At 50.2% G+C, this 20,401-nt stretch overlaps 2 long non-coding RNA genes across 4 annotated transcripts in view; both read right to left on the reverse strand.

Moving 5' to 3' along the window:
* The window catches only part of LOC104911202 (uncharacterized), a 99,559-nt gene extending 97,307 nt beyond the window's left edge, over positions 1-2,252 (reverse strand). The window contains exon 1 of one of the 2 annotated variants that reach the window (XR_014883668.1): positions 2,078-2,252. This is a non-coding gene — a long non-coding RNA (uncharacterized LOC104911202). The remainder of the gene's footprint in view (positions 1-2,077) is intronic. The other variant, XR_014883667.1, reaches the window with a different exon arrangement.
* A 456-nt stretch (positions 2,253-2,708) lies between these two features.
* Positions 2,709-18,853, reverse strand: LOC104911204 (uncharacterized). 2 transcript variants are annotated; one of them, XR_793725.4, is made up of 4 exons: positions 18,276-18,853; positions 17,751-17,829; positions 17,304-17,424; positions 2,709-16,784 (listed from the first exon to the last, which is right to left on the reverse strand). It is a non-coding gene; the product is annotated as an uncharacterized LOC104911204 (long non-coding RNA). The 2 variants fall into 2 exon arrangements; XR_004159954.2 differs by having other exon boundaries at positions 2,709-17,424.
* Positions 18,854-20,401: the final 1,548 nt, after the last annotated feature.

Genomic DNA, 20,401 nt, shown 5'->3' on the forward strand with positions numbered 1-20,401 from the left:
CTCAAACATAAGTAAATGTAGGAACTATATAAAATGTGACATTTAAATACTTCTCTTTCCATCGCCTCGGGGAAGGGAAGGCTCCAGCTCCTGCACCTGCAGGGCTCCCAGCGGTTTTCAGACCCTCAGCTGCGGCCTCAGCATCTCCCCCAACCCATCAGCCACAGTCCCATGTCACAGCACTGGCTCCGGGGCTGTGGCGGGTGGAGGAGCAGCTCAGGAGGTGCCCCAGGAGCAGGGAACAGAGCGCAAGGCGCGGGGTTCAGCCAACATCCTTAATACATCCCCAAACAACAGGGATGCACAAATGTTGCTGCACTTCCACACAGCTTCCACGGAGCTTTGGGGCTCCGTGACAGTGCATGTGCACAACCCAGGCTGATGTAACAGCGATTTGGAGCATTTGAACGGGCAGCACTAATTCAGCAGTTATTGGGAATCTCTGAAAGCCTCTTCTGCATGTTCATCAGCCCTTTCCTTCACCATTCTCCGTGCTGGCATGGAAACAAACCGTGAAAAAAGAGGGATTTTGCAGGAAAGCAATCTGATTCTGTATTTGCACTTTTCCAGAGTCAGCAATCCCAAAATGATTTGGGGTAATTTTCTCTCACCTATTCCTTTTTATTCTGGCAACATTTAAAAAAGAGAAAAAAGAAAAAAATACTCGTTCACTGTTCAAATAACAGAGGGACTGACTCCCCATGCCCCTATAATGCCACAGAATCCCACAAAGAGCACTGACCTCTCCTTCACTCCCCCCATTTCACCCAGGGATTACAGCAGTCTCAAAGCAGGCTTGTCCATGCATGGGCTGTGATTCCCAACCACTGCAAGATCTTTTATGAATGTAATTTCAGCCTTATCCCCATTTCCTGACTTTTCTGCATTCCTGTCAGACCTTTGATGTAAAAGCAGCTGACACGGTTAACTCTTTGGGGCAGAAACTTTGCCTGGAATTTTTCCCTGTCTGTAGATGACCCCAGAGCAATACCACATTATAAATGAATTAATAATTTGATGGTTTGTATGTATCTGCACACTGATCTGCTGAAGCGGGTATGAAGAGGAAGACAGCAGTGGTTTGAAATACATCTTTAGGATTTTTGTAACAAGATTCATGGAAATGGGAAATAAGACAGATCCTCAGTCTCACCTGCAGCTCTTCTGCAGCATAAGTGAGCCACTGCCTGAACTCAGGTCACTGATTCCTTGTGTTCATCATCCACAGCTCCATGTGGGGAGAAGGGCACAGACAGACCCTGTGCTGCCGCTCACCCTCCAGCAACACGTGCTGACTACGGGTGCCTCGCTCTGGCTCCCTGCATTCTTCTGGGGTCTGCGCAGTCACAGGCAGGGCAGAATCAGAGGAATAAGAAAGGAAATGGGAAGCCAATTCCCGCCATTTTCCTAAGCTGCAGCAAATGCAAATATAGCTCATCTTGAACTCTGTTCCCATCTGTTTAATTTGTTGTAGAGTGGCAATTATATGTATGTACTGTGACTTTTATTCTATATCTATTGAATGAATCCAGAATGTTTTCTAACACGCAGTTTGGTGTCACAGTTGTACATGCATGGGTATTTCCACATAGGACATATACGTGCATGGAGCATGGTTGTGGTTATTCAACTAACAGAGGTCCGAACAGCTCTGTTTGTCCATGACAAAGGAGAGGCTCAGCAGCGCCCAGGACCAGGCTGTGCCCCGCAGACACCCCCCAGCAGGAGCTCCCCAGCCACAAGGCCCTGCCCGAGGCACAGCACCATACAGCCACTGCACCGGCTGCAGCCCTCAAAGGGAACTGCAGAGGGTCTGGAGTGGCAGCAGGGCTGTGAGGAGATGTCAGGAGTGCCTTTGCTGCAAAACGGCACAAGACGGAAACAACAGTGCGAGCATTACGTGCACTGTACAACTCGATCTGTTTCCATTATGTGGCACTGGCAAATCTGCGTAAACCTTAGGCATCCCCTGTCAGCTACAACAAAACCTCTGTGGTAGCTAAGAAATCAGAAACCTTCCTCTGAAAGCTCCTGTCTTATGAACAAAAAGTAATTTGACAAATACTGTTCCACAAACCTCGGTATGGAGTGCAGACCAGGCCAGCCGGATTCTGTTCCTTCCTTTATCTGCTTACAGCAGAGGAGTTTAACCCCTTCCCTGGTGCAGGGCCAGAGCCACTCAGCCCCACAGAGTCAGCAGCTCCACGGCTCACCCCTCTGCCGCCTTTCCTGTCCTACTGACTCTGGGGGTCCAAAAAGAAACCCACCGCTCTACAGACTGGCTCTGCACACGCCTGAGGCTTATGAGGGGCTTTGGGTAGCCTGCATTAATTCGTATGGCCGTGGGTTTAACTGTGTGTGGATATATGTGGCTGAGAGTGAGGAGCAGCATGTTTTGCTCCTGCTGGAGTCACCAGGGGGGATTGTTGCCAGGAAGGGGTTAAGCGGAGTGCCCTTGCTGAGCTCCCCTTCTCCCCGCATTCCAGGGTAAATGGTGTTTTGCAGAGCCTGTTACCTATGGCAACAGCAGAGTGGAATATTGCAGGCGAATCTACTGAATCACAGGATTTACAGCCCATATGTTTATTCTGCAGTGAAACACTTCCAGCTCTCGCTTCTGATGTGAGCTGGGAGCCGCGAGAGGGCTTTGCAGAGCCATTTAAAAGGCAATGTGAGCTGGAAGCAAGACGTTTTTAATCAAAGGGCCGGTTCAAAAAAGAAAAACATAGCAAGATCAGAGGAGCCTTCAGAATGAGCTATATCATCACGAAGCATACCCGTGTTCCCTGCTGCCGCCATGAACGGCCTCCCCCGGCTCCTCAGCTTCCCAGCAGCTCCTTGAGTTCTTCGTATCAGACCTTAGCTCCTCGATGGCCATGCTGGGGAAAAAGGCAGCCACCCCAACATCCTAACAACCCGCCAGCCACCACCCCGCCACCTCACCAGCCTTCTAGCTGGGCCGGACGCGCTCCTGCCATACAGGTTGTGGGCTGGATGCTTTTGGTTATGCACTAGACAAAACTGAATTGGATTTTTTAAGTGATCACCATTACAGAGGGTGCTTTAAGTATGAGGCATATTCACAGGCACTGTTTGAAAAACAAGACAGCAAATTCGTGTGTTCACATATAATTTTGAAATGCCGATGGCTTTGCTGAACTCGCAGCATCTCATCCCATCAGTTCAGAGAAAATAAGCGGTTCCAGGCCTGGCTAAACGGTGTGGGGAGCTCATCTGGGAATTCAGGAAGCTAACAGCACAAGCCAAGGAGCTGTGGTTGAATGCTTGAGCAAAGATTCATTCCACCTAACTCTAACCCTTGGAAAGCCGGGAATCTGGTCTCAGCTCCCTCTGTAGTCAGCAGAGATAAATTCAATTGCTTGAAGACAATCCATCGCACGTAACAGAAAGGCCTGGCCGCATGCAGGTGCAGCGCTGAAGCCAGTAACGTGATCCAGGTACAGGCTGAGGACAGCTCATGGTAAGCAGAGCAGACAGGCACATCAAGCTGAGTTCACGTGGAAGCAGCCAATTTACACTCTTCTCTGTAGAACTTCAAACTCCCATATGTTGCTGCTTCTTTGCAAAGAAACCCGCAGTGTTGCTACATACTAATGGAGCTATCTCAGGGCTCCAGAGGACGAAGCTCTTGCAGCTGAATGAGATGCTGAACATGTTGAAGGAGTCTGCTGCTTAATTGTGAAAGCACAGAGGCAGGTCACTGCAGACTGTACTTGCTGTAACCTTGGAGGAATTTGCCTTGCTGATAAATATTTAACAGTCATGAAGGACAGCTCTGTGATGCCTTGTATGGGCACCTTTCAAGGGGTTCAAAACAGTACATGCCACTTTTTCAGAAAGGGAAAGCAAAATGAAAATACAAACCAGCTGAATTACAGGGCTTCTATGTGAACCCTCAGAATTCTGAAACGTGTACATCTGTTAAACTCGGATTTCTGTTCCATTTGGCTAAAAAGAAAACATTTACTTTTCCTCATTGTTTTTTCCTTTCCCTCAGTTTAGGAAAGAAAACAGAATCTGAGTTTATCGATCCGGTGAGATTTATTTGGGAAATTGCTTTGAAGCCCTGGACTAAGATAAACAGTAGTTTGTAAGGAATGCAGCAAATGATCACGCAAATCATAGAAAATGACAGAAAGGAGGAGAGCGGGAGGAAGAATTCAGCCTTCAGGTGCAAAATGAATGGGTCTTTAAAATCAGAGCACGGGCAGGAGATCTGTCTGCCTGTCTGTGTATTGCTTCTCAGTGCATTCATCCCCATTGTATCTAAGCATTAAATACAAAATTCAAATTTGAATTCAGTTTGCCTTTCCATCGTTCCCAGGTTCTGCTTTCTGTTCATTTGAGCAGGGTTTGTATGTAAGCCTTCGTGACAGCGAGGAGATTTCTGTGAGGCAGTGGGTCTGCATTCTGCAGGGAGAACAGTCAGACTTCAGATGGTTTGGGTCAGATGGGAGGGGGGAGGGAGCTTTCTTTTTCCCTACAAATAAGTCAAGGAAATTGCCTTCCTCCTGGCTGAGATTGTAAGGTTTTAGGAAGAGAAGAGGCTTTGCTAGCAGGAAGAATTTTGTGTGGTTGCAGAAGGGAGAATAAAAGCCATCTTTCGTACAAGCGTGTGTGCGCGCGTGTTAGTTTCTCATTCTCCACCATTTCCTGAAAACAGGGCTTGGGGAAAAAGCACACAGACACATAACATTTTTCCATTAGCAGAGCAAGCGGGGGAAGGTAATGGGTTGGGGGAGGGGATGGTAATCAGAGATCTGCTTAGTCTTCATAGAAAGAAAAATGCTTGGGCGCCTGCTTTGCCATAAATTGCATCTGGTGGTTGGAGCTACAGCGAGTTATTAAAGTGACTGCATTAAAGTCATAATTCAGCAGGTCAGCAGCACACTCTGCAGCCCCTCCTCCACCTCCAGCCCCATTTCTACAGGGCTGAGCCCCGGGCCCCCACCGGCCCTGACGCCGCTTGCAGCCCCTCTCCCTTGAAGGGGAGCTGGAGCAGGAGAACCGAAGGCATGTGTTGCTGGGATGCTTCACTGTGCACAGCCATGGGGAGACGGTATTGACCGCCCAGGCCTGGCGACAGGCATAGGAGATGCCCCACTTCCCAGATGTAGGTTCCTCACACAGCATGAAGCTGCAGCCATAGCTTGCCGGCCCCAGGCCCCTGCTGTCCTTTAAATCCCTCTCCTGGCTCTTGGGCAGAACTGAGAGGTATGTGTAGAACGTGAGATGCCCACTCACTGGCCCTGAGTGTGAGGGCAAAGGGATCTCTGCCGCTCATCTCCACCAGACAGAGGGATAGGAACGGGACATGCAGCCCACGGACCCCGGGATGGCCACCACTGGGGGAACTGCACACTGAGGGCTCCACGCATGGGGCCGGATCTGGCATGAGATGGCAGTGCCACAGGGTCAGGGTGGCCCACCACCTCACTGCATTGAGGAAAGCTCCCTTCAGACATGATTGAACAGACTTGACTCCATAATTCTATGATCCTCTGAAAACATTTAATTTTTCCTGCAGATTATATGTGCCAGAGGCACCCAGCTGGTTCTTCTGCTCCTTCCTAGTAGGACCTATGTGTCCTGCACTGCCTGGGGCTGCAGCAGGACCAGGGGGGTCAGTGTGCCAGCGGGGTTCCAACAGTGCCAGGGCCTCTGCAGCGTACACCCACGCTCAGTCACGGCAACGGAGCACAGGCAGAACGTGCAGTGCCTTCCGGGTCAGAGCTTTCATTCCCATTGAGATGTTATTATAGGCTTGAGATCCTCAGAGAATTAAATCTGCTGCTTGACTACTGAACAGATAATGGCAGGGCAGGCTTCCCACACCGCCGCCTCCTGCCAGCATGGCTCAGGCCTGACCTGGCGACCATTCATGACTGGACAGAGGAGAGCTGGTTCTCTGTATCCCATTCATAATCCCTTGCCTTTGCAAACAAGGAAGGATTCAAAATCTGATTTGATTATTTCTTTCAGAAGAGAATGCAACCAACAAACCGAGCAGGATCTGAGCTGTGATCCACTGACATAATTTCAAGTAGGTTTCCTCTATGGTAGCAGCAGCTTGTGAGAGCTGCTGATCCAAGGAAAGCTTACAGTGAATAACACAAAACTGAAATGTGGCACATCCTGTACTGCAGAGCTTCTCCAAGCTGTGTGTGTGCTGCATTCTGCACAGATGCTTTGGAACAGAAATATCGTTGCCGTTATAGCCTCACTTGCTAGCACTGCTAAAGCAGCACAGTTTTGCACCTACAGTGACCTAAGCATGCAAGGAGAGTAAGCTTGCAAAGCTTGTGTTGTGCAAGAATTAAAAGCCGAAGGCAGAGATTGCATCTGTCTGCAAACCTCGCCTCCAGAGCTCGCCTCTCGTTTGTGTGCGCTTCCGAGAACGCCACAGCTCAGACAAATGCTCGGCATTACAGCTGTAATGGCTGTATTTATTATTCCGGATACCACAGCAATGAGACAGACATTCTTGCGCGAGGTCTCCGACTTTCCCCCAAACGAGAGGACATTAGTCAAGCTCCCACCCCGAGGAGCACCCGGCAGCACGCTCTATTTCCACCGCCTCTTCCAGCAGCAAGGGGGCAGCGCGGAGCCTCGCTCGGCGCTCGGGCGGGCAGGGGCTGCTCTCGGGCTTCTGCAGCTCCCGTACATTCTCCTCCGGGGCGCCGGCGGAGAAAGCCCTTTCCTCGGGGAGTCCGACGCGGCAGCGCCCTTCGAGCAGCCGGGCGGCGCCCTCCATCCCCCCAGTCCGTCCCGTGCCCCTTTCTACCAAATCGTGCGGCGTGTGCCGTCTCTCCCAGGCTAGAACTTCTGCTCTATCCCCTTTCGGTCCAGTGGCTCTCCACGGGATTTCGATTGTCAGGTTAATCGCGGCTTTCACGTGTAAGAATTTATTTTGCAAATATGCTGACTCTCAGAATTCGAGTGAGCGTCGATGCAGAAAGCACCGCTTCAAGCCTGCAGGCGCACCTGCACAGCCGGGCGAGGACCCACGAGCGTCACTTCGACTCGGTGCATTGACAGGAGTCGGCATCCTTAGCAAACTCCCACCCCTCGCCACAGGGCGCGGCTGCCCACCTGCCCCCGGCACGGTGACCCAGCGCCGGCGCTCGCCCCACGCCCTGCCCCAAATGCCGCCCTGTGCCACGGCCCGGCAGCAGGGAAGCGCGATTGCCACCGCAAAGCGCTGCTTGGAGCGGGGCTGCAAACGCGCTTGGGAAGCACGCTCATGAGATGCAGCATGTGTCGATCCCTGCCGGTTAGGCAAAACCGGAGAGCAGCATCCGAGAAGGGATCCGAGGGCGGCTTCACCGCTCAGGCTTCAGCCCGGCCAGCCCCGGTGCCGCTGCCTTCTCTTCCCCGCAGCGGGGCTCCTCATACGTGACGGCAGCACCGGGAGCACGAGGAACCATTTTTTGTCTCTTCCTAGCATGGAAGCTACACGGGAAAGTCACGGAGCGGCACCGAGTCGGGGCTCTGCGGCACAATACATTTTGGAGGCTGCCTGGTATTCTGGGCACATCCTTACGGCAGAACGCCGCTCAGCTTCATAACCCAGCCGTGAGAGAATGTGGAGCAGCTAAAAATACAGCGCCTGCTTCTCAAAAGCTCGCACGCGGCACGCTGTGACCTCCACAGCATCCTCTCCGGCGCAGGAGGCGAGGGCGGGGACGTCGACCGCAGCCCTGGGGGCAAAGAGGAGAACCGGCACCCGGCCGCGGGCATCGCACAAACCTGGGGGCAGAGCGGGCGGCGGGGAGGGAGGAGGGGTGGAGGGGGGGAGGATTTGTGCCCGGCAGTGAGGAAGGACAGGTGGGGGCCGCAGCGCCCGGCAGTCTGAGGGTGATTATTCCTCATTTAGCCGTACGCAGCGAAACACCCCAAAGATTCCGGCATTAGCGGGCAATATAAATCTCTAGGACGCCGCAGCTGCGACGGGATTATTTATAGCTCTGCTTTTACGTTACCGAGTCCAAAACATCACACAAAGAGGAAGGTAATGAAATCTCCACCTCTCCAGCCGTCGCTCTCTAATCTAAAGCGGCATTTCCAGGAGCCATTTTCACTCGGCCGGGGAGTCGAGGAACAAACACGATCGCACCCTCCCACTGACTGGCAGGCAGCCCCGCAGCTGGCACGCACGGACACACAGACACAAAGCCACGCACACACACACACGGACAGACGGACACACACACACACATGCACACACTTGCGCACACACATACACACACACACACACACTCCAGTCCCCCCGTCCCTCACTGAGATACAAAAACTCTCATGCGTTTGCAGCTTATTGCAGGCAAACATCTGCATCTCTCCCCTTTCGGTCCCACAAATACACAGTTTCCAACACACTCTGGGTTAAATTCTATTTTCACTTACGGTATGCAAATATAAAAGCCGAATACTTCCATTAAGATAACAGATTTACAACTGTGTAACTGAGATCAGAATATGGTGCTGACTCTCTCATACATAAATTTCCATAGCTGCTCCTGAATTTGTCTCTTTCCTCAGCCGCCTCGCCACGCGTTAATCATTCAGCATTTAAATCAGCCTTCCACTTGCTTCGTTTTGCTTTGTCAATGAAAATTGTTCAGCATTAATTATAAAACTCAATCTCTACTGAGGTTTTCTTGGCTTTTTTTTCATTAGTGGGTGGAAGTGTCGATTTGCAGTCTTCTCGTTCTGCCTTCAGAAATACCCCGTGTGCCACCCATGCTGCAGAACACGTTCTGCGTGAGGTGCCTGCGAAGGTACGTGTGAGCTCGTGGCTGTGTGAGCTCGTGGGCTTCTATGCCAGGTTGGGAATGCATGTGCATACATGTGTGTATGGAGAAAAGACATGGAGATTGTGTCGGAATTAGAAGTGTTTCTCAAGCTGTATTTTTACAGCTCAAATTTCAGCCGCTTTCTGAACCTCAAGACTTTCATCCCAGCATCGCAGATGATTACAGGTTACAAAGTGAAGAGTTTATGACAACTATCGATGTGTTCTGAGTTGTGACTCTGTGACAATGCTCCAACACAGCTCTAGTTTTTCACAGTGGCAGAACCTCTCCAGATTTGCTTTCGTTTTTTATAGTCAAAAGGATTGGACATCCCTGGTCCAGCGCGCTGAGCAATCCTGCAGCACAGCGCTATGCGAGTACTGCAGTGCACACCGTATGGTAATAAACCAGGCTGCTGCAGCCAACAGCAAATCGCAAGGCGATAAAACACAAAGGCTGAAGGATTGGGTTTAGCTGGGATATGTTTTAGTGCATGTGCTGAATGCAGTAAGGGAGAGGCTGACTGAAAATACAGACTCATTAACAGGAAAGTGACTAAGCTCATCTTTACAGGTATGATTTTCACAATTGTGAACGTTTTACTCAATTATTACAAGGCATAAACTATGGCAGCGTGTAAATGCTTCCCCATCTTTTCATTATGCTGGGATGCCGCAACCTATATTTAACCCAAGGGGAGGGATGTACTCCAGAAACAATTCTCACTTAGGCAATCATTTCTCTTATCAGTCACAGAGATCTGTCAGACCACTCTCACTGCCAACCAGGGAGTACGAAAAGAGGAAAAAGGGCAACTGGGAGAAAAATGTATCTCTGCAAAAATACAGTATGGATCTGTGTCAAGAAATGAAGGTAACCTCCAAAGTGACAATAAGAAGATGAACAGTGCGAATGCTTCTCCCCTTCTGGGATTGTGGCAGGAGTGTCAGGCCCTGGTGCAGCCACGGTGCCCTCCCTTCCCAGAGCTGTGGCTGTGAGGACAGCAAGTACCCGTCACCCCACACGTGACACACAGATGCCCCCTGTCCCCCAGACCCTGATAGTGCCTGTGCTGATGGGAGCTCTGTGCCGCCGAGATGGGTTTGTGACTCCCACTGCTCAGAGCTGCTCCCTCTGCACTGGGCAGTAATCGCCCCAGTTGCAGAGAACACCTGAATAAAGGGCTCTGAGAGGAGATCAGGGATGGAATTGATCTGGCACACTAAGCCAGGGAGGAATGGGGAGCTGTAGAACAAGAAATGAATACTACCCAAGCTACACACATTCTGTGTAAAACTAGAAACCTTCAATCTCCACAGCTATCAGGCAGCATTTTTCACTCCTACTGGAAAATTGGAAAATAGGAAGTGTCTTTACTCTATGATGGAATAAAAATAAGTAGAAATAACAGTACTTAGTCAAATAACACAGCATCTCTCCAATGTAACAGAAGTTGTGCTTTAGCTAAACACTCAGGTAGCGAGTTGGGAGTGAGCCCAGGGTTTGGGTTTATTTGTTTTGCTCAGAGCTCTGCATGTAGTGCTCTGATGAGGTTAGCATGCAAACAAAGAGGCAAGACTTGGTGTTAGTCAAGTTGTGTTCTCTCCCAGTAATAGAACAGTAGACAAAAAAAAAAAAAAAAAACAAGGTGAGTTTAATTCTCATTTACATCAAAACCGCTGTGTACTCCTGGGAGCAAAACGAGAGCTGAGAGTCAAACCCACGCTGGGGAGCAGCGCCGCAGGGCAGGTAAGCAGCAGAGCACTGCAGACGCAGCAGAGCTCGCAGAGCACAGCAACAGGGCGGGCACCCAGGTGCAGATTGACAGAGCCGTGGCCCCTGTGCCACCAGCTCCATGCTGGGCTGGCGTGCGGCCCTCCTCACCTTCCCCTCCTGCAGCTGGAAGCTGCATCTTCCCATGGAGAGCAACATTTACTCCGGCTTGTCTCCCTTTCTCAAGTGAACTAACCTACTCCAAGACAAGAGCTGGCTTGCCGTCGTAAACACAACCACACTAGAAATTCTTACTAGTGAAACTACGTTGATTAGAGACCATCTGATACCAGAGCCATGTCAGCAGAGCTGTGACCAACCTGCTCTCAGGCGGACAGAGAGCATTCTGTGCCAAATTCTGACTTATGCCCACACCTTCCTACGGGCCTTGCCAGTGTGAATGGGGTGTGGAAGGAGTTTGACCTTGCGTGTGCTTCTCATCAGCGTAAAGGGGATTTGGAACTGTATGTCCATAGCTGCATCCAAATTGCTTCCAGTTTTTCTACACGCTTATTTTAGGAGCATTTGTCACCCATCTGTATGCAAATAACATTTGCAGGGGAGTTCTGAGTAATGGGGAGAAAACAGCCTGCTGCTGTTATTAGCCTACAGCTGACACCTTGGTGAAAAGTGCTGTAGGGAGATTTGGGTTCCCTCCTCAAGGACGCGCCCTGCCCTTCCTCATCGCTATGAGAACAGCAGCGCTGACCTCACACTGGGTACAGCACAGGAGGCCCGTACCAAAGTGGGCCCTGCAGCCTGAGTTTTCCTAATAACTCTCCAGATCCATCTCTTCTATCCCTTCCTGATCAGAGGTGAGGCACGTGACACGGTGGAACAAGCTTTTATGTCCTTTGCCTAGGTTAAATAACTTCATTCACAAGAACCGTCAGCCCCGTTCTTTTCCTAGCCATGAAATTATCTGAATTTTGAATGCACTCAGATTTCAGTCCCATATTTTTACACTTTTCATCTTAGGTTTCATTGTCTGCTAAACCACCTCAGGCTTCAAAACCCACATTTCTTTCTAAGTGATTCTGTCTTTTTCCACTTGACAAGTGCCACGTTTTCCTGTGATTTTCTGCTGCCATTTAAAGCAAGACGACCTTTCTTATTTACTTATCTATCTGGGCATTCACATGACTGCTAATTTCTCGAGGAAGGTGCACGGCTCCAGGGTTACTGCCCCTGCAAAGCCATCCCCTGGAGCTCACTGCATTTCAGCTGACCTCCAAAAGCAGTGACCAATCCTGATTTTTCATTAAGTGACAATTACAAGTGCTTCAAACCAACAGCCACAGATTCGCATTTCCAACCACTCTACATATTAGGCATAAACTGCATTTGAATAAAATCATTTGCACATGTGCAACCTACATTTATGCATGCAAATCAGGCAATTAGGTACAAAATTACCTGATTTGCATACATAATACTTGAATCGAGCAAGTAATATGCAACAAAAACATATTCTATTAATATTATTTTCTTCTGAAATTATCTGCAACTGGGTTAGGAACTATGAAGGTTTTGATCACTCAGAACGACAGGTCTGTCTGAGGGACGTTTGCAGTGGCACTGAGGCGCCGGCTGATCGCACACACCACTGATACTGGCTTGGTGCCACGGTTGGGAGCTAACCGTGAGTTTTGCAACAAACAAAACGTGCAGCTCCACCTTTTCTTTTTACGTTTAGAATCCAACTTCAAATTCATTCGCACAAATGAATTTATACACTCTGAGTGCATGAGTGTTAAAGCACTGCAGCACAGAAGCCCTCCAAATTCACTTTTGAATTCAAACATTCGTTTAATCTTTTGCCGCTGCTGCCTGTGCAATGCGGCTGCTGTTCTGTGCTTACAGGCACGCAGTTTGCTCCTAAAAGCGGCTGCTACTACAGTAAAAGAAGGCGGTGGGAACGCGGTCCGCAGAGGCTGGAGCTACTCCTCCAGGACTGTAGCTGTGAGCAGACGCGTCACACCCTGCGGGTAATGGAACGAGGGCTTCCCTCCGCACGGCAGGGCGGCGGAAGCTCGCGGCGAGGTGACGGCCATGGGGGGCCCTGGTGCCACCCCTGCCTCTGACCTCTGCTGGCGGTGCTGCCGCCTCTCGCGGACGCGCCGCTCGCACACGTACCGACGCACTTCCTCGCCGTGCCGCCCTTTGTTGTGCTCTGTCTTGCTCAGAAGGCAAACTCCTCAGGCACAGACCTGTCCCATTTGCCTACAAAGCCCTGTGCATACTAAGGTGCTTTAGCCGCGGAATAAATAAACAATAGCTACTTCTGCTGTGCTGCAGAGACGTTTTTGCACGTCTCTAACTGTTCTCATGGGCTTACCTCCAAACCTCTTTATTCGGATCATTACCATTCCTGAGGGGGGCTCCCCAGGACAAGGGCGTTCCTTCCTTTCCTGTAAGGGCGTTAGAAAGCTCTGCGTTGCGCTCAAGGTGCTTCCACTCGTTACTCACTCAGGGGTGGGCTTTCTGACCCAAAGCGCTGATTTTTACGGACGTAGCTTCCAGTAGGCCTGCCGGTGACAACCAGGTCTTCCCCCAAATGGGACACGTTTCTTTCAAACTAGACAAAATACTGAGGAATTTCTCAGTGTGAGAAATGTGTATGCCATAAATTTGACCTGCTACTCCCTGGCTCCTTTCGTTTCTCACCAGCCGTGTGTCAAAACCTACAGTTTTGTGTTCTCATGCTCAAACAGTACTTTCCAACTTTTCCACATCTCCTTTTGTTCTTTCTCCTTTGCTATTTTAAATGGTAAGCATTTTGAAAAAGACTACCTACCACACTGCACATCTTTGGCTGATAAGAAAAATAGCAATAATGACCACTGAGGTATTTGCAAAGTCAACATTCAAGAGCCATAGTCTTGTGACAGCCTTGCCTTTGATTATCTGCTGTCTCTCACTTACGAACTTCTCATTATTTCTTACTCATGGATGAACTGGTTACGAGGGACTCTTCACCCCGTGACCTATTGCCCAACTACCTTATTTATGTTATTTCCAGCCTTTGCTGCTCTGGAAAGTTTTCCTGCTCATAACTACGCAACCATTTGACTCTTGTTAGCCTGCCAGGATTTATAAATGGCCCCATCACAACAGTTTCTGAGCAGCTCTCAAGCATTTAAAACCAGAAAAGTCTGCATGTCTCACTCTCATTTTCCTGCCCACCTGCTGAAGGATTGAGCTTGCCTACTTTTCCTTTCTTGCCTTTGCCTCTGGCATTTGTTCTTACTTCATCCTCTATTTTAGGCTAAGGGTCTCTGGAACACCTTGACACACATCCCAGAAGAGGAACATTTCCATTTCTTGATCTCTCCCGACAGAAACTATCCCTTGCCACACTCAACAGCTTCATTTATGGTAGGAAAAGAAATACTGCAGCTAGTCAGCACCACCTCTGTAAGCTCAGGAGTTTGTCAAGAGGCGCTGGAAAGCCATAAGGGCTAAGAATGTAAGAACATCTGTAAGTAATATGTATTTCAAGCTGCGGAAGTAAAACATCACAGTGGTTCCTCTGTCCCAGGTACGGTGTACTTCATGCTAATCCTACCATCTACCATGCTTCCACTTAAACAATTACATGCAGACAGCACTCAGAGCCTTTAGAGTTTGTTCTTCACACGTACCTACTTTAACCTTGCAAATTCCCAAACAGGAAAAAAGTGTTTTTGTAGAAGATTGTACGCTTCTATACCATATACAAATCTTCCTTGATTATTTGCAAACAGTGCTAAATCTAACCTGTCCCTTTAAGGACCTGTAGACATGGAGTAAACCAGCTCTGTGAGATTATCAAGCCCAGCAAGGAAAGAGTCAGAGGAATTACAGAAAGGACTTAGTAGTGGCAGCAAATGGAATAGATAAGCTTGTGTGGTTTGTCTTGCTGTAGCAGTCAGGACCCTTCAGCTCATCTCCCTCTAGCCAGGTGCTCAAAGGAGGATGAACTGCCGTCTCAAATAATTCAGAATGCTGAAACAGAATAATTCTTGGGGAAAGTAAACCAGAAGCTTGTGCACCACAAAGCAGCTGACAGGCAAATAGACTGAATTTGTAAGAGAAAACTGGGGCAGATACATAAAATATAATGACAAAACCAATAGTTAGATATATCTCAATGGAATCTTCTGCTGTGAGGAGGAAAGATGGAGATGCTGTTTGTCTGCTGCTGGGGAAAAAAAAAAAAAAAAAAAAAAAAAACACAGGGAAGAAAAAAAAAACCAGAAAAAACTCACACCGGCAGACCGGACACTCCTCCTGCAGAGTCAACAAAAGCACCAGGAACTGCAGCCTTCACCTCAGCAGAAGAGATTCCCATAGCATTTGCTGACATGTGGGCTGGGACTGTTGCTGGGCTGGTAGAAGGCAGTTTGGGCAGGCTTAGCCCTGCGCTGATGGAGCTAAAAACAGTCACCCTCAAATGTTTGTCTGCGTGTCTGGACACTACTGCTGCCGGTGCAGAGGGTGAGAATCGCAGTGCAGAGCAGCTCCACACTGAGAGGGGCCTACGTGTGCAGCACAAATTGTGGAGCTCTTTGGCTCTTGTTCTGGCCATGCTGAGACTGACTCCAGGCGCGCAGGCATTGCATCTGGGCTCACTTGCATTCAGGGGGAATGTGCTCATTTGTAGCAACCAAACAGCCAGGGAAAATCACTAACTCTGTTCTCAGAGATGAGATGGAGGGATATCCACAGGGTCTGCTGCTGGAGCTGGAACCGATTGCCGTTCTGGGCACTCCTCTGCAGGAAATGGTGGAAGAAACAGAGGTGGAGGGAATTAATTTGTGTGACTGATAGGAGCATTCTGCTCCAAAAAGCAAGATTTGAAGCTTGACAAAAAAACATTAGAAGAACAGTCTAGTCCTGCATCAGCTTGCAGAAGGTCCTCCTGAGAGCAGGGAAATTTTAGCAATATGTAGCTGGCACGCAAACTTGTGCACATGAAGGGATTGCTTACTGGAGCATATCCCTGTCATGTGCCATTTGAGCCATGGAGGAGGTCTCTGTTCAACACAGCAGCTTTCTGGATCAGGCAGCCACAGAAAGTTCTGAGTGGAGACTGAGGGATAAAAGCTGGAACTGAGACCATTTCCAACTGTACGGGAACTCTACCTTTACTTCAGTGAAAAATCGAGAGAAGTCTGGTGCCAGGTTTCCTTAAGGAACAACAGCCAAAAAGGCTTAAGAAGCTTAGGAGAATTAGCTACTGCAGGCCCAGCCATTCTTAGACATAAAGGAAAGCTGTGGATCAGTCTGCAGATGTGATGATCCTGAAACAGAACATCCCTGAGAGGTTTGCGTGGTCACAAGATAGGTGCCATCAAATGGCAGAGCTCATCCAGACAAGGCCCTAAGGGTACCTGTGTGTGCGCTGCTGGGGACCGATACTTTCAATGCTTGCAGCAAATAATAGGGTGACTCTCCACGCTGAGAAGGAATCCGGTGACTCTACAAAGAGCTCATCTGAGGAGGAAACTGTGTGGAGCAGGTGACACGCTCTGGCTCCCACTGAGTGGGACCAAGATGAGCACAAAGAGCTTGCTTTGATCAGAGCAACAACCCAGCTCTGGTCTTGTGATTTGGTTCTACGGTTTGAAGGACTCTTACTGGCTTTAAGCACTTGTCTTCTGTTCTGGACTGGGGGAAAGATTTAATGGCTGTACAGATGTGTTTGTACGCTGTGAGCTGAACGATTCCCTCCCCCCCCAAAGTTTATAAAATAAATGTTTGTTTGTAACTCCTTATTTGTAACAGTGGGGGAAAAAGAAGAGCTTTTTAAAAAGCAACATTAATCTGATGTTTGCTATCAATAAAGGTGCTACATATTATCTAATGTTATTGCTAACCAGTTCTTTGAAGTTATGTTGTAATTAATCTCCATAGCAAAGTGGCTATGGCATATATCCTGGGTTACAAACAGAGGTAGAGGGAATGGGAGAAGCACGAAGTAAAGACTACAGAGCAGAAACTGTCTTGATTATTACTTGAATTTTGAATGTTCTTATTAGTCCAATTTGTTTAAGCAGCATTTATTTGTAGGTCATCTTGAGGATCCAGCCGGGCTGCACCTGCCTCCCCAGGCATGCTCAGACACAGCCTGGGATTGCACATCTTCAAGGGAGAGCAGGGTGGGGTTCCTTTAAATGACACAGCCTTCTGCTAGGAGGAAGTTTCAAGCTGGAACTTGCAAAATATGCACAACACACTGCTGTGAAAATCATATCAACAGAACAAGGAAGATCTAGGCAGAGAGCTGCAACTAATCATGCAAAAAAGCCGAAAGGAGCTGCTCTTTGTCCTAAGCATGTGCAGTGCAGTTCTCAAGAAATGGTGTTGTCTCTTCTAGCATGAGGAAAAACAGGAGCACAAACAGGAGAATTTCTGCATCGTTTCCTGATCCAGCTAACCAGCTGTCCCACAAGCCACTAGGCACCTATCAAGGATGCTGACTCATGAATCTATCATAGGTTGCAGGGCCATGTTAGCACAACACAGCCCTATGTTCGTGGATCCCCAATTGATGCCATCCTGACAGTTCCACCTCTTACTGCCTCCCTTCCAGCACAAGTGACGCAATGAGCACAGCTGAGTGAGCGTAGCTGGATGAGCTGGAGAAGAGCTGAAAGCAAGCAGGAGGAGGAGGGGAGAACAACCTCTCAAAACCACAACAAATGTTTGCCAAAATGGAGCGTGCATACTTACCAAGGTACAGCTTTTGAAAGGCTGCTTCTTTCTGATAAGATACTAGAAATAATCTTTCACTGAAGGTGGTGGGATAAAATAGATGCACCAACTGGCCTTTCTTACCAGTGCAGTCTGAATTCTTCGTGGAGGAATTATTTTTGCATGTAACAGAGGGTAAAACACATCAACAACACTGAGCAAGTTATAGAAAATATTCAAAACTTTACTCCTGCAGGAAGGTGAGAGCTCCTTCAAACGCTTTAAACTTCTTTTTTTCATTTTACAGGAGTAAGATACTGGGGAAGAGAGTTCTAGCACATCCAGCTAACTCAAATGAGCTGCACCATCTTACTCAGAGGCCTGTACTTTTCAGAAGCAGACCAGATATTCAGGCTTCTCACTCCCTCCCTGGTTCTGCCCCTAGCCCTGACACAAATCGAATCTCCAAAAGCACACTGTCCTTACCTCAACTGTGTGCCAGCCTGGACATGTTCAAATGAAAACCTGGGCTACGCTGTGATCTTTGCTCTTGCTACAGCGATACCTGCAGTGAAGAGGGAGATTGCCTCAGATACATCTGGAGTACAGCAATTCAAAGCAACTCCCTCTCATCTTTGATTTGAATTTGCTGTGCTTTCCATCATCGCCAAAGGGGAGCTCCTACCTCTGACACATAGGTATGCACTCTCCTTCACCCCAGCCCTCGCTGTGTTGCATCAGCAAGAACAGCAACAGCCCAGAGCCTCAGAGCTACCAGAGCGAAGGACACAGGCTACAGAGAGCAGCCTGGCTCTGGAAGCTGTTGTTCCCAAACGCCTGCACGGTGCAAGTGCTTTTGACTTCAGCCTTATGCAGTCATTATTACAACTCGCTTTTAATCCGTGGAAGGGAGAGCGGCAGTCAGGCACTCCCCCCTTCTTCAGATAGGCATCTGCTGTGTGAGCTGGCTGAGCGCTGCAGCCTGCCCATGTGGAACATGGATAAACTCACCCAGCGACTGCAGGAGTGACTTCGCCCTTTACTTGGCGCAGTCCTCAATTAAGGTTAGCAAAGTCCTGTCCGGCCTTGCATACAAAGCGCTTACTCACGGAAGGGCAAAACCCTGTTTTGGCTTCAAAGCACACTCAGGGCCTCCCCCCGGACTGAAGCCCCCCCCTCCAGCCGGTCACGCAGAGGCAGGCTGCTAAATCGGCAGTTCGCCGGAGGAGCGAGCGGAGGCTTGCAGCAGCATGGCTGCTTTCTCTGCACATTCCTCTGGTGACGCTGCTCATTACCCAGCATGCAGATAACCCTGAGTCAAGGCTTTGGTATGAGCGGCGCTGCCAGGAGCTGCGTGCTCGGAATGGAGGTTACAGCCTGCGCCGAGGTGAAGCGCCCGCAGCCAGCTGCGCCCTGCCTGCCTCCCCTGGCTCCCACCGGATGCCCCTTTGACCATCTACAGAAAAGGAGCTTTCCAGCGCCTCCCCGCCACCGCACCGCTCGCCCAGGGACCGTGCCCATTGAGAAGCTCTCGGCCTAATAGTAATCCCGACGAATTTAGCCGCTGCTAATAAATCCCACCCCTCCGCCCCTCCCAACCTGCCTCCATGCAAATCCATTTGTAGGTTACTTGAACAATAGCGGGGCTGTGATCGGCCCTCCCTGCTGGCAGCCCGCAGGGAGGGAGGGGAGGAGGATGATGACAGCGGGGAATTCTGCTCGGCTCCTTGAAGCTGCACAGACACGTTTCGTGTCCCCGTTCCCAGCCTCAGCGAGGAGGCAGCCGGCCGGGCGGGGATCGCCGCTCACACGCTTCCCGGCCCCGCACAGCCGGCTTCGGCCCCAGCCGGCGCTGCGGTCACGTTGCCAGCCCCGGCCCTTGCTCACAGGCTGTGGAACGAAGTGGGGGGCCTCCGCTCTGGCAAAAAACGGAGGCGTCCCGAACAGAGCAGGCACTGGGCAGCGCTCAGCCGGTGCGTGCCGAGGGAACGGTGCCAGCCTGAGCGAGAGCTGCCGGCCCCATTATGGTTCTCCGTGGGGAAAGCCCACAGCCTTCCCTTTGTCAATGGGTGTGGGAAGGGGTCGCTTTCCTGACAGTACGTTGTTTTTCATGGCCGGCAGCAGTTTGCGTCTTTGAGATTTTTCTGCAAAGGGTCACAAAAGCAGCAGTGAGCACATACGGCTGTGCCGGGCTCCAGGGGGAAGAGCCGTGAGCAGATGCCAAATCAGCTGAAACCTAAGAAGCTTGACCTTCCTCACCTCCACCCCTGCTCCCACCTCCTCCAAATAACCCCACAAGGGCGCATGGGAAGGCTGGGTGCCCAGCAGGAGGGGAATGCGATCCCAGCCGTCTGCAGGCGTGCAAGGGGGTCCTGTGTTGGGGGCAGCCTTGCCAGCAGGCCCACCACCACCGGCAAGACGTAGCCCAGCACGGCAGTGGGGCTGAACCCCCCAGCCCCGAGTGGCCCAGCCTGTCTGACCAGCTGGGGACCGTGCCGGCCGGACAGGCCGGTGACAAGCATCCTCCCTGCATCCACATGGCTGCCGGCTCCCTTGTGCTTCTCCTCTCTGCAGTCCCCCGAATGGCTGACAGACAGCGCGTTCGCCGTCAGCAACTGGAAGCGGTGCAGGGTCAGGGGGCGGTTTGCGGGAGCAGAGCGAGCCCCGCACGGACCCCAGGCAGGCCGGCCCCCGAGCAGCCACGCAGCAGCCTCCTGCAGCACCTAATCCTTCTTTAAAGGCACGCAGCTGGGAAAAGACATCGTCTGCTGCTCCTCCTGTGCTAGCTCTCAGCAGAGCTTTGCTGTTCCCGGTCTGCGTTGCGGGTTTTAAGGCAGAAACTGAAACAACAAAAGCTCAGTACACACTTTCCAGATACTATGAAAATAAACACAGCAGTTTCATGCTGTGTCTCCTTCTACACGAGAGGGTATAACCATGTCCTCTGCATCTTCTCGGGTACGGGTGTGAGAACAGCGTTTTGGGTAGAAAATGCATGCTGTAATGGATTCTGATGGCTGAATGCCAAGGGGGAAGCTGTTCTGCTTCAAGAATAGCCCTACAAGAGTCAGCATTACAGTGACAGTTCAGTACTCTGCTACAAATCTACAGGATGTGTCACTTTGGCAGAGAAAGAG

Source organism: Meleagris gallopavo, chromosome 5 (genome assembly GCF_905368555.1).
Source record: "Meleagris gallopavo chromosome 5, MGAL_WU_HG_1.1, whole genome shotgun sequence".
In the NCBI taxonomy this organism is placed as follows: domain Eukaryota; kingdom Metazoa; phylum Chordata; class Aves; order Galliformes; family Phasianidae; genus Meleagris; species Meleagris gallopavo.